We start from the raw sequence: 11452 nt of genomic DNA, 5'->3' as shown, positions 1-11452 counted from the left end.
GGAATCATTTGCTGCTGTTATGTGAAAAAAGGTTGATTAAACACTGATTAACATTGATAGACAGGGGGGGGGTCATGGTGATGCTGGATGTGAAATCGATGACCCTTTCTCCTTCTATTAAGATGTTGCTGTTTATTGCCCTCACTCACTTCACTCTCAGGCCCAGCATCAGTCACCATCAGTGTCACTATATCAATGATCAATCACTCAATGTATTCACTGAGATCTACTGTATTGTGCTGTCTGTATGTTTGTGTTGCTTTATTCACTCTGGCCTGCATTCTCAACTAAGGCTGTTATATGGACGTTATGCTGGTCAGAGGCTCAAGCCAAAGTATTCATATTTCTTGAAAGCTGTGCATAAAAATCACGTTAAAGAATAAAGATATAAGTATGCTGTATTTTGCCAAGTCTGTTGTTTTTTTCGTGCTTTGACATTATAGTTGAGGGTTGTCCTTACGTATTTTCTTTCCAAACTTCTGTTCTTGTTTGGAAGTTCTTCCTGTGCTCATGAACTCAAAATCTCAGGACACTTGAAGGGAATCACTCTAGATAAGGCCTACATTTCCCGACAACTCGAGATTGAATTTATTCGATTTTTGGGGTTAAAGGTCACTGACTTGACATGTGTACAGTCCTTGGTAATCAGGAACACCCGGAGGGAATTCATCTGATTTCTTATGACACACATTATGCATACATTAATTTGAATAAAACATTAGCCTACCACTAATGGGGACATTTTTGCAATATTGAAGCTACTTTTATGACTATGAAGGATCTGGGTTCTTCCACCACTAAAAACATTTACATTATCAAAAGAATAAAATGGATAGATCAATATCGATCTATACAACATAGAACAACTCAATTTTATATATAGTCACTATAATCTTATGTAGAAATATTTTAGTGCCTTACCTATACATGTATTGTTCTGTATAACAGTCGTAATGATTTACCTTAGATATAGTATTACAGCAGATAATGTGAGGTCAGGTCACAATTATTTTGTGCCATAAATAAACAATGGACTATGAAACCATGAGCATGTATTGTTAATTGATGGTACAGTTTATTCTTAGTTCTGTTTGTGCTGCTATCTTGAATTGAAAAGGCAACGGGTGGACCTGAGCGAACACAGTACAGAACTGCACCCTGGGACCCCTGAATAGGTCAAGACATTTGATTCTATTAAATATTCAAAAAGATGTGATGTTGTTGTTCTCTACACTGTCACTCCCTGCCCATCTTAGCTCCTCTCACAGTATGCAGCTGCTGTTTTATAAGCAGTAGTCACATGTTTATGAGTGAATGGAGGTAAACACGAGGCGTGAGTGACTCACTGTTACTCATGCAAGGAAAGGCATTGCTGTTCAAATCTGTGTTACACTTTAATGACCGCTAAGCAAAGACAAACAAGCTAAGTTTAACCACTCGTTGTCATGTTAGTCTTACTCATCGCAGGGCCTGGTCAATGTGAGAGCAATACTAAGGACTGAAAAAGCATGTCATCAATGAAACATCTATTATTCTTAGTAAAAAAAGAACTAGACAGGATTTAAAGAGTCCTTTTTTGAAGATGACCAACTACAGTCTTTAAGGTATTTCTTACTTTCAAAACAAATCCTTTAAGTATGACCTGAGGATCGAACAGCATGACATTTGAAAAAACACAACAACATTTGGTGAGTGAGACTAGAAAAGGTAGATACATATTGTTTCATTTTTCCTCTTTCATCAAGGTCAACGTGTATATTTCTGATACCTCGGTTTATAGGACAAGGACTTGAAGTAATTTTCATGATTCTAGATTGTTTTGGTATGAGTTGTAGAGGGATGGAGATACAGTATCATCTGTAGAGATGTCTGCTTGCTCTCCAGTATAACGGAACTACATGGCACTCTGCCTGTGGCGCTTAAAGCCCATCTTCTCATTGGTTGTTGTCAGGGTGCATCAACCTGGCATCAACCCATCGGGGGCGGCGACATTTTTTTGAAATTTCATAACAACACAATTTCCCGATTTTGGATCAACAAAGTACATCTTATTATCTTATACTAACAGAACTGCGCCTATATTGCGTACAGCGCCCATACACTATGGCACCCCCCCCCCCAAAAAAAATCTAGTTGAACTGCCCCAGTTCAACTTCTGTAAAAAACAGAGGTTTATGTGAAATAGTTCTATTTTTAAAATAAATGGTTTTAGTGTGCAATATTAGATTTTAGTATTTGTGTTCATTTAAAATAAATCAAACTCCCAAAAAACGTATACAGCTTCTGTGTGCTTTTATTAACATTGGAATTTACTGTGTAAGCGGCCGCGGGAGGGGAGAGACTCTCCTGAAAGACTGAGCGGCTCTGATAACCTCAGCTCAGTGAGGTAAAGGCACACCTTTATATGATCATTATAGTTATAAAAAAATAAGAGAATAGGTGAAAAACAGGTATGAAATATATATGACAGTAAAAAAAAGTTGTTTCATATTGATGTTGAGAGATGTATCCATAGATCTCTTAATTTTGCTCGCAAAGTGCACCAGATTGATGCTTTTAACTTCAATATTTAAAAAAATAATCTTCCTGGGGGAGCATGCCCCCAGACCCCCCTAGAGGATGTTAGGTCGCCCCCCACCACTTAAATCATGTTCAAATGGATAGGATATACAGTTGCACACATCTTGTGTCCATATCTTACTGTTTTGGTGGTCATGCCACAACTGTGCATGCGCGAGTCATAGTGAGTGTCTGCATTTGGGGGGGGGGGGGTTTAGCTGACATTAGCATTTAGCTAAAAGCATAGCTGGGCAGTACTGCCTCAAAGAGTTTAGTTTCATTATTACTAAAATATAATTCCAATGATATGGTTTGCTGTACGTTTAACACAAAACTTCCAAGAAGTCTATGCTCCAATTATTTCAGTGAGTGAAATTCTAGTATATCTTTTTTTGTTAAATGTTATCATTAATTAGCATTTATCGATGTTATTGAAAAGCTAATTAAACATCCAGCATTCAAGCAAGACACCCAGCTGTGCTAACGGCGCTAACGGTAGCAGCAAAGTAAAAAAGAAATAGACATGAAGATGACATAGGAGTGATAATACTTTAAAACAAAAGGCATTTGTGTTAGGTGCAATTTTCATAAAAGGAAGTAAAATCCTAGCATGTTTGTATTTTATCACTAATTAGCATATGTTTATCGGTTAGCATTCTAGGGAAACGCCCAGCTGTGGTAATAATGCTAACGGTAGCAGCAAATTAAAAAATAAATAGAGAAAAGGAAGAAATTTGCCTGAGTATTACTTTTGTGGGAAATAAAGGTCCACCTTTGCTGTAGACATTACATTACATTTTGTTTAGCTAACTCTTTTATCCAAAGAAACATACATAAACATCAATACTGTTGACATACCTACAGTAGCAATTTGGGTTAAACAGCAGTTGAGCATTGGGGGAAGAACTGTAAACTGTGTGAAACATAAAGCACTTCAAGATAAACATTTTGTTTTCCCCACACACGCAAAATATAATCCAACATGACCTTAAACTAACTCTGTCTTGTGAAAGATTGCTGAAATAATCTTATACAGTTGCAAGAAAAAGTGTGAACCCTTTGGAATGACCTGGATTTCTGCATAAGTTGGTCATAAAATGTGTTCTGATCTTCATCTAAGTCACAACAATAGACAAACACAGTCTGCTTAAACTAATACCACACAAACAATTATATGTGTTCATGTTTTTATTGAACACACCATGTAAACATTCACAGTGCAGGGTGGAAAAAGTATGTGAACCCCTAGGCTAAAGACTTCTTCAAGAGCTAATTGGAGTCAGGAGTCAGCCAACCTGGAGTCCAATCAATGAGACGAGATTGGAGGTGTTGGTTAAAGCTGCCCTGCCCTATAAAAATTACACATCAGTTTTGAATTTGCTATTCTTAAGAAGCATTGCCAGATGTGAACCATGCCTCGCACAAAAGAGCTCTCAGAAGACCTACCATTAAGAATGGTTGACTTGCATAAAGCTGGAAAGGGTTACAAAAGTATCTCTAAAAGCCTTGATGTTCATCAGTCCACGGTAAGACACATTGTCTATAAATGGAGAAAGTTCAGCACTGTTGCTACTCTCCCTAGGAGTGGCCGTCCTGTAAAGATGACTGCAAGAGCACAGCGCAGAATGTTCAATGAGGTGAAGAAGAATCCTAGAGTGTCAGCGAGAGACTTAAAGAAATCTCTGGCACATGCTAACATCTCTGTTGACGAATCTACGATACGTAAAACACTGAACAAGAATGGAGTTCATGGGAGGACACCACAGAGGAAGCCACTGCTGTCCAGAAAAAACATTGCTGCACGTTTGAAGTTTGCAAAAGAGCACCTGGATGTTCCACAGCACTACTGGCAACATATTCTGTGGACAGATGAAACCAAAGTTGAGTTGTTTGGAAGGAACACACAACGCTATGTGTGGAGAATCCAAAGGGTACACAACTGTAAATACAGTAGGCCTACAGTGATTTCCACATATAAAAGTAACCAGTGACTATTTGCAGAAGAATGTAAGTAGAGTGGGAGTATGGGAACACAGGGTAGTTTGTTCATAATTTAAATATAGGAGAAAAGCACTTGACATCATGTTTATCATTGTTAGTTGTGTGTTTTGCATGGTAATTTAAGAAAACCATGGCACAACAATCATATAAACTTGATCCAACATGCAAGCAAAATGATTGAACTGCTCTTGCTACAGGCGATATGAGCTTTCAAACAGTAGCTCTGCAGCATTTCTCTGGTTGCAGTGCAAAAAAAAAAGTAAATAGACTTACAATGAGAGGAAGGAAAAAGCATTATTTACTATTTCCAGAACGTAATGTGGTTATTCTCCACAACAGGCCTGTGTGAAAGGGGCCAGCTTAATTATTGCCAAAGACCAGGGTCCCACCTGTTTGACACTCGTTTCTTTAAGATATCCCTCTGTTGTGTTCAACACTGAGACAAGAAAATAAAATCAATTATGGAATAGATGTATGCAACGAATAATTAGAGATTGTTATTGCAAATATTTAATAAAACACCAGTAATTACACCATCCCAACATCAACACAGGGAGTACATTCAGACTGCTGATGATATTTGATGATCACAATCATTAGATTTGGCTGACTTGGTAATCCAAAGCGATTTACATTGAGTGCCATCAACCATGAGGATTCAAATTCTAAATAGTAAGAATCTTGCAAGTACATTACTTTCAATAAACTTTACAGTGTATAAAGTCAATAAAGTGCTACATACAGAAATGAAAGGATAGCAGACAGGCTTTGTGTGTGTCTGTGTGCTGTTCAGGTAGTGCTCAGACCTTTGCATTTACTGGTTGTTTTTCTGGATATGATAACAAAATATGTGCGATGAATGTAGTCTTAACACCATACACAAAGATTACATTTGATGAGATTTCTACCAGATAACAATAATGTCAAAGTTGAAACTAAAAGCCAAAAAGGGTCACATTAATAAGATAAGATGGACTTTTATTAATCCCTCGTGGGGAAATTGTTTCTCTGCATTTGACCCATCCTAGTGTTAGGAGCAGTGGGCTGCCATTTTGAACGGCTCCCGGGGAGCAATGTGGGGAACGGTGCCTTGCTCAGGGACACCTCTGTAGCACTTCGTGTTGCCGGGACTTGAACTGGTGACCTTCCAGTTGCCAAGCCAAGTCCCTATCGACTTCGCCACCACCACAATAAAGTCTAGGTAAGGTCAAAACGTGGTCGAGTCATTTGTGTGGCATAGAGAAAGTATGAAGGAGGTTTTTTCCTGAAAACAACTGTGTTATTACAGCCCTCATACTGTAGCACTGCAGTGAATACAAACTGATTTGGAAGATGTGAGATCCCAAACAGCTTTACTATGGTCAGAATGAGCAGGTGGACACTATATAAAGAGCATCCTTGACCTGGACATATTCTCAGGCTGTGTGCTTGGAGGGGTGGAGAGGGGGGGGGGGGTCACTGGGTGAGTACACACAAACAGAAGCTCCTTACTACTATGTAGGTGGCCTGGGTATGACAACATGGGAATGGTGAGGACACATAGCAGCTACAATGCATGCAGCCTGGCTCCAGTTTCAGACAATGTGTTCATCTCTCTTACTCCCTTTTCATCTGTGGAACCTGACCCAGGCCAATCGTCCCAGACGATCATTTTGGTTTAATTAATCCTGGAGCTGGACACAGGCTGAGCTGCATTCTGCAGTAGAGTGTGACTGCACAGACTCAGGTTTCATTCATCTTTATTCCCCCTGACAGTGCATCTGCACTGGGTTAGGCCACAGCACTCTCCCCTGTGAGAATGGCGCTACATGTGGCAGCACGACAGATGGAATCCATGCATCTGTCTTTACCTGTCATTAAAATCATCACAGAGGTTTTTTTTTGCACCTAATGTCACACTGAGGTGAACAACACTACTACTTACTACTGGAATTCTATTGAGTAATACAGCCCTTCAGGCAAGTTGGTGGTGCTGTGTTTACCACAGTCACTCATCATCCGTTTTTGGATGATTTCTGATTTGAAAGAGCATAAAAAGTGAAAGAATGTATCAAGAAAAATCTAAAGAATGCTTTTGCATGCAGTCCAATGTGCAAAAGCTACACAGAGTATCAGTAATGCTTCATGCAACTTCCTAAAGGTGTTCATTGGAAGTGATATGTGCGCACATTTAACGTTCATTTTCTAAAACGATTCAAATCTAATAGAGGTGATTGGCTTGTTGAAAGTACCTATCATCCATTGGTGGAACATTGATGCCCATTGATTGGGGAAAAATGTCTGTTATGCCATCAAAGTTGATAAACTATAGTCATTTTTGATAAGCTGTCATATGATCTGCTCCATTCGTGCACAAATCTTTGCTCCTCTGCATTCTTGGCAGCGACTCAAAGGAAGGTCTGAAGTTCTCAAAACAGCCTCGAGCACAGTTTCAGTTTTTTATGTTTCTATAACTTTGATTGACAAGAACCGAAACAAGAGGAGATTTACTGATACGTGACCCTCAGTCTTGAATTTTCCCCTTTCACTCACACACACATACGCACATACACTTTCCAGGGGGCAGTTAGCAGATGTGAAGGCAGGTGTTTTCTATATGTCCGAACCAACTCCCAGTGCTAGTATAAATAACTCTATAAAACACCATAGCCTCAATTTGAAAGAAACATCAGCTATTTATCAAAGATTGTGTAAAAGATACATCCAAACATTGATTTGTTGAATGTGCTTACTCGGTGCTTGACTTGTAACATATTCCCTTGGTGAAATACAATACAATACAATACAATATAATGTGTGTGTCGTCTGCATAGTTGTGGTATACTAATTTAGTTGTTTCTTTATAATCTGAGTCACTGGAAGCAAGTAGATGTTAAAGAGAACAGGCCCCAGGGCGGAGCCTTGGGGAACACCACATCTCCTATTTGTCCACTCATATGGGTAATTCCTGGAGGACTTAAGGAGGATTTTTAGGTCTGTCAACAGTAGCAAACAAGGCATCTGCATTATTATTGTATTTGGTATAAGAGAAGAAGGAAGCCCTTGAATATCTCAGTTGAACATTATAAAAGCAAAGTCTGTCTTTATATGTCTCTTTATGTTTTTAACGGCATGGCATTTCTCCATGGAGATCTTTACTTACCAGAGGCTTTCTGCATCTCATTGGGTGCAAAATCATCACTTTTGCCATTTTTTAACTTAAATGATCTAAGCACATAGACTGAGACACTAGAGAGGGCAGGTGTGTAAGGGAGAATCTGAATACATTTTCTCACAAAGTCCAGATTGTGCCTTTTATTGTGGGCTCCGTCAAATGCTGAGTCAGTCCATAGTTATCAAGAACACAAAACTGTCCTGTCCTTGGGGTTGTCCACATGGACAGGACAAACCACCAAGTTAAGTTAGTTAAAAAAACGTGCACAGTGGGTGGCCTGACACAGCTCAAAAGGAGGAATGAATCTAAAGAGCCACATATTCAAAAGAAGCAACAAACCAATTATTTACCGCTCACTTTTTTGTAGATGAGTCCAACATCAACACTGAGCACAGGAGCCTGGGCGGACGGCTTCACTAAATCCTGCATGCTGCCCCCAGCAGGACTCTGTTAGGGCCATGCGTGACCACCCAAGGAAACTGTGACCCTGTGTCACTTCTAGACTGTGGCTGAACCCCAGGAGGCCCATGGAATCAATGACAAAAGGTTGGTTTGAACAAAGCGAGATTAAGGTATCATGTCCTTCAGAGCTATTGTGAGCCTCCTTGATAGGAGTGTGCTCTGTGAGAGTCCCATTGAGATCCTGGGAGGCATGAGCAGCGGCGGGCCCTGACCTTAGGGTGTGTGCTGATTGCAGAGTAATGTTCAGCTTTCGGTGCACACGCTCATGATCAGGGTTATCTTGTCAGGAAGCTTCTGTCTGTGCCTGCCCGCTCTCTAACATCAGCTGCCAGTTGTAATTGGCCATGACTGAAGAAGCATGTCTCGTTTGGCAGCCACTCATCCATGCTCTCTATAAAACACACACATATGTTGCTCTTGTTTCTGAATGTAAGTAGCACCTTACAAGCAACACTACATGAAATAACCCTGACTTCTATAGGTCAGGTTACGTACGTTTGTGTAACCTTTTCCAAGATCCCATTTCCTCCACATTTTTCCTCCTGCACTAACACACTGTTTGTGCAGCTGATGACCATCATACTGGCTGGGGCTAAACTGAGTTTAAATGAGTATTGAAATACAAATTATTTCAGCCATCAATTCCTTTCTGAAGGGTTAACTGCTTGCAAGGAAAAGTTAATTATATCCTTTGGGAAGAGTGTAGGATTGATGATGGAGTGCTCTGTGTATGGTATAAATTGATGGGGAAATAATCAGGTGCAGCCGACCAGACGCATATAGCAGGATCTCGAGGAAAGAGGAATAGCAGTATAAGTCTTTAACAGTCGATTTAGGAAAAAAAAAAGATGTTGCTTGGGAATAACTGTGCTCTCAAAAATGCAAAGCTGCCTGGGGCAATGTTTTAATGTAATTATCTGCTCATTATGTCAGCTTGAATGAAGAAAAGCAGCCCATCCCCATTTGTAGGCGCTGTTTGCTCAGTTACAGTATAATTCAACTGTTAGTTCAGTCACAGTAAGGAAGACTTATTGACAAATCAATGTGCACTTGAACAAAATCAATCAAAACTAAGGGTTGAACTGTTAAGTTCAGACAACTCAATCTCGAACCCAGTTCTTCATATTGTTTTTTCAGAGCTTACTAGCATATCACACTATCTTTAAATGCAGATCAAGATGTATTCCATTGTTATGTGAATGTAAATGTTTAAACTTTTCATATTTTGAGCACTTCATCGGTCATCATATTGCAAGTTTTAGGCTGAGTAGCATTGCTACTTGCGTAAGATGAGGTAGGAAACACAACCTATAGGTTAGTCAAACTTATTTGAAGATTTAAAAAGAAAATAAAGACCCAAACCATCTGTATAAACATCTATCAGTGTCAGACTGTATATTCTAAGGACATTAGGCTTGATTGTTTTTTTATATACTTAGGTACCAACGTTTCTTAACTTTCTCTCTTAGTTTCTCACTGTGTTGAGTGGGTTTTTACAGCAAGAATACACAACTTTTGTATGTGTGTTAATATTATGTCTCAGAGAAAGTCTGCAATGTTTTTTTTCTTCTTTAAAAATTGATGAAAGTTGAAATAGATATGGGTAGATTTAACATTTCTAATCCCGTTTAATAGCAAAAATATTGTGGGCTGTAGCTGATGAATTATCAGTGTTTTCATTGGCTTTCAGTCATTATTGGCCTTTATCTTTTTGCCAATTTCTTAATGAAACCAAAACAAGTAAGGTTGTGACAAACTGTATCAATCAAAAGTAGATTCTAAAGCAGTCTTCTGACATCACCTTACAGGGTTTTATGGCTTAAAAATATCAAGATATTATGTTCCCTCTGCATCCATTTGAGACAAGCTGATGGTCATTCAAATCTGTGAAGTTAACTGGTAGCCTTTTAACTCTTTTTATGAATCAATTGCACCTTTTTGAGTAAAATCTAACACAATTAGAAGTCATTCAGCAGCAGCTTCAAAGTGCTGTTAGTGGTGGATGTCTGAACAGGTGGCTCATGTTTTCTTTGAGGCTGGGCATCACAGACTGTGTGTGCGTGGGGCAGGCTGAGAATGAGACTCCCTGCTGGGGGCCGCAGCCTCTGCTCCTGCAGACATGCTTTCTTGAAGAGCAGAGGTCGAGGAGAGATTGCAGCACCATGTGCCGACCGTCAGCACGCCTCACTAATGATGGTGGCCTCCGTCTGCTACAGGGGTCAATTATATGTAATGTAATTTGCCAAAGTTATGTTTTTCAGCTTGCCATGGAAGCTAATGGCTACAGACCATGTTTTTTAAAGACCATTATCATCACAAAGATTTCCGTTATGATATTTCAAGCTAGTTTCAAGTTTCAACGAGATTTAACCTACTGTTGTGAAATGAATAGAAAGCTTGGTTTTCTAGAAGAGAGAAAAAACATCCAAAAACTAAATTACAGGAGTAAAAGAAGGATGATAGATGTGCTTAACTAACCTTAATACTGGTTATCCTAGATGAAGGTTAATAGGTGGATACAAAGAGTAGAAACAGATTAACACAATCTGTATCATCATTATAGTGGTCTACAAGTAGTTTGTTATTATTTCTTTCAATACAGTCTATGCAACATACTATATGAAATGAAATAGGCATGTCTATCTAAAATACACATAGACATATTTGATATGATTCTTCGTACTGATGTGCTACCATCACTGGAGCATGTGCCCATTTTTACTCCATGTCACTTATATGCACCTTGACTGGGTGATTTTCGCAGCTAATGCCAATATTTTGGGCCAGCTTTAATGTACTGTATATATCATAGTACTTTAATTGTTCTTATCTTAACCCCTCATAAATATTTTATAAGTGAAGTTGTTAATCAGCACCATAGGGCGAACTCAACTGAGTTTTGTTATGCTGAAATTAAAGTTCTCATTCTGGTTCTGAATTTAATATAGTTCCTGATTCCATACTGCACACAAAATATGATTAATTGTTTTATTTATTTTTGGACAATCAGAAAAAAGTGAAGAGTAAAACAAATTAATTAGGGTGAAAAAAAACCTTGTTGTTAAGACAGAGGTTTGAGTTGGCCTCCACCATGGCGGAAGTTCAAAAGTTAAGAGGTCTCCAGTTTGTTTTGGGTACGTTTTGTCTCCTTTGTTCACAAGTTTTTACAAGTATCTTTGGCTCCTTAGCGGTGGCAGGTGGTCCTTCCTGTGCAGACGCAGTTCACTGAGCAGGTTAGTCATGAATAAATGTGTTTTTGGATAGGTGCGTTCCAGG

Source organism: Gymnodraco acuticeps, unplaced genomic scaffold (genome assembly GCF_902827175.1).
Source record: "Gymnodraco acuticeps unplaced genomic scaffold, fGymAcu1.1, whole genome shotgun sequence".
Classification (NCBI taxonomy): Eukaryota; Metazoa; Chordata; class Actinopteri; order Perciformes; family Bathydraconidae; genus Gymnodraco; species Gymnodraco acuticeps.
Note: the sequence above shows the minus strand (reverse complement) of the source record.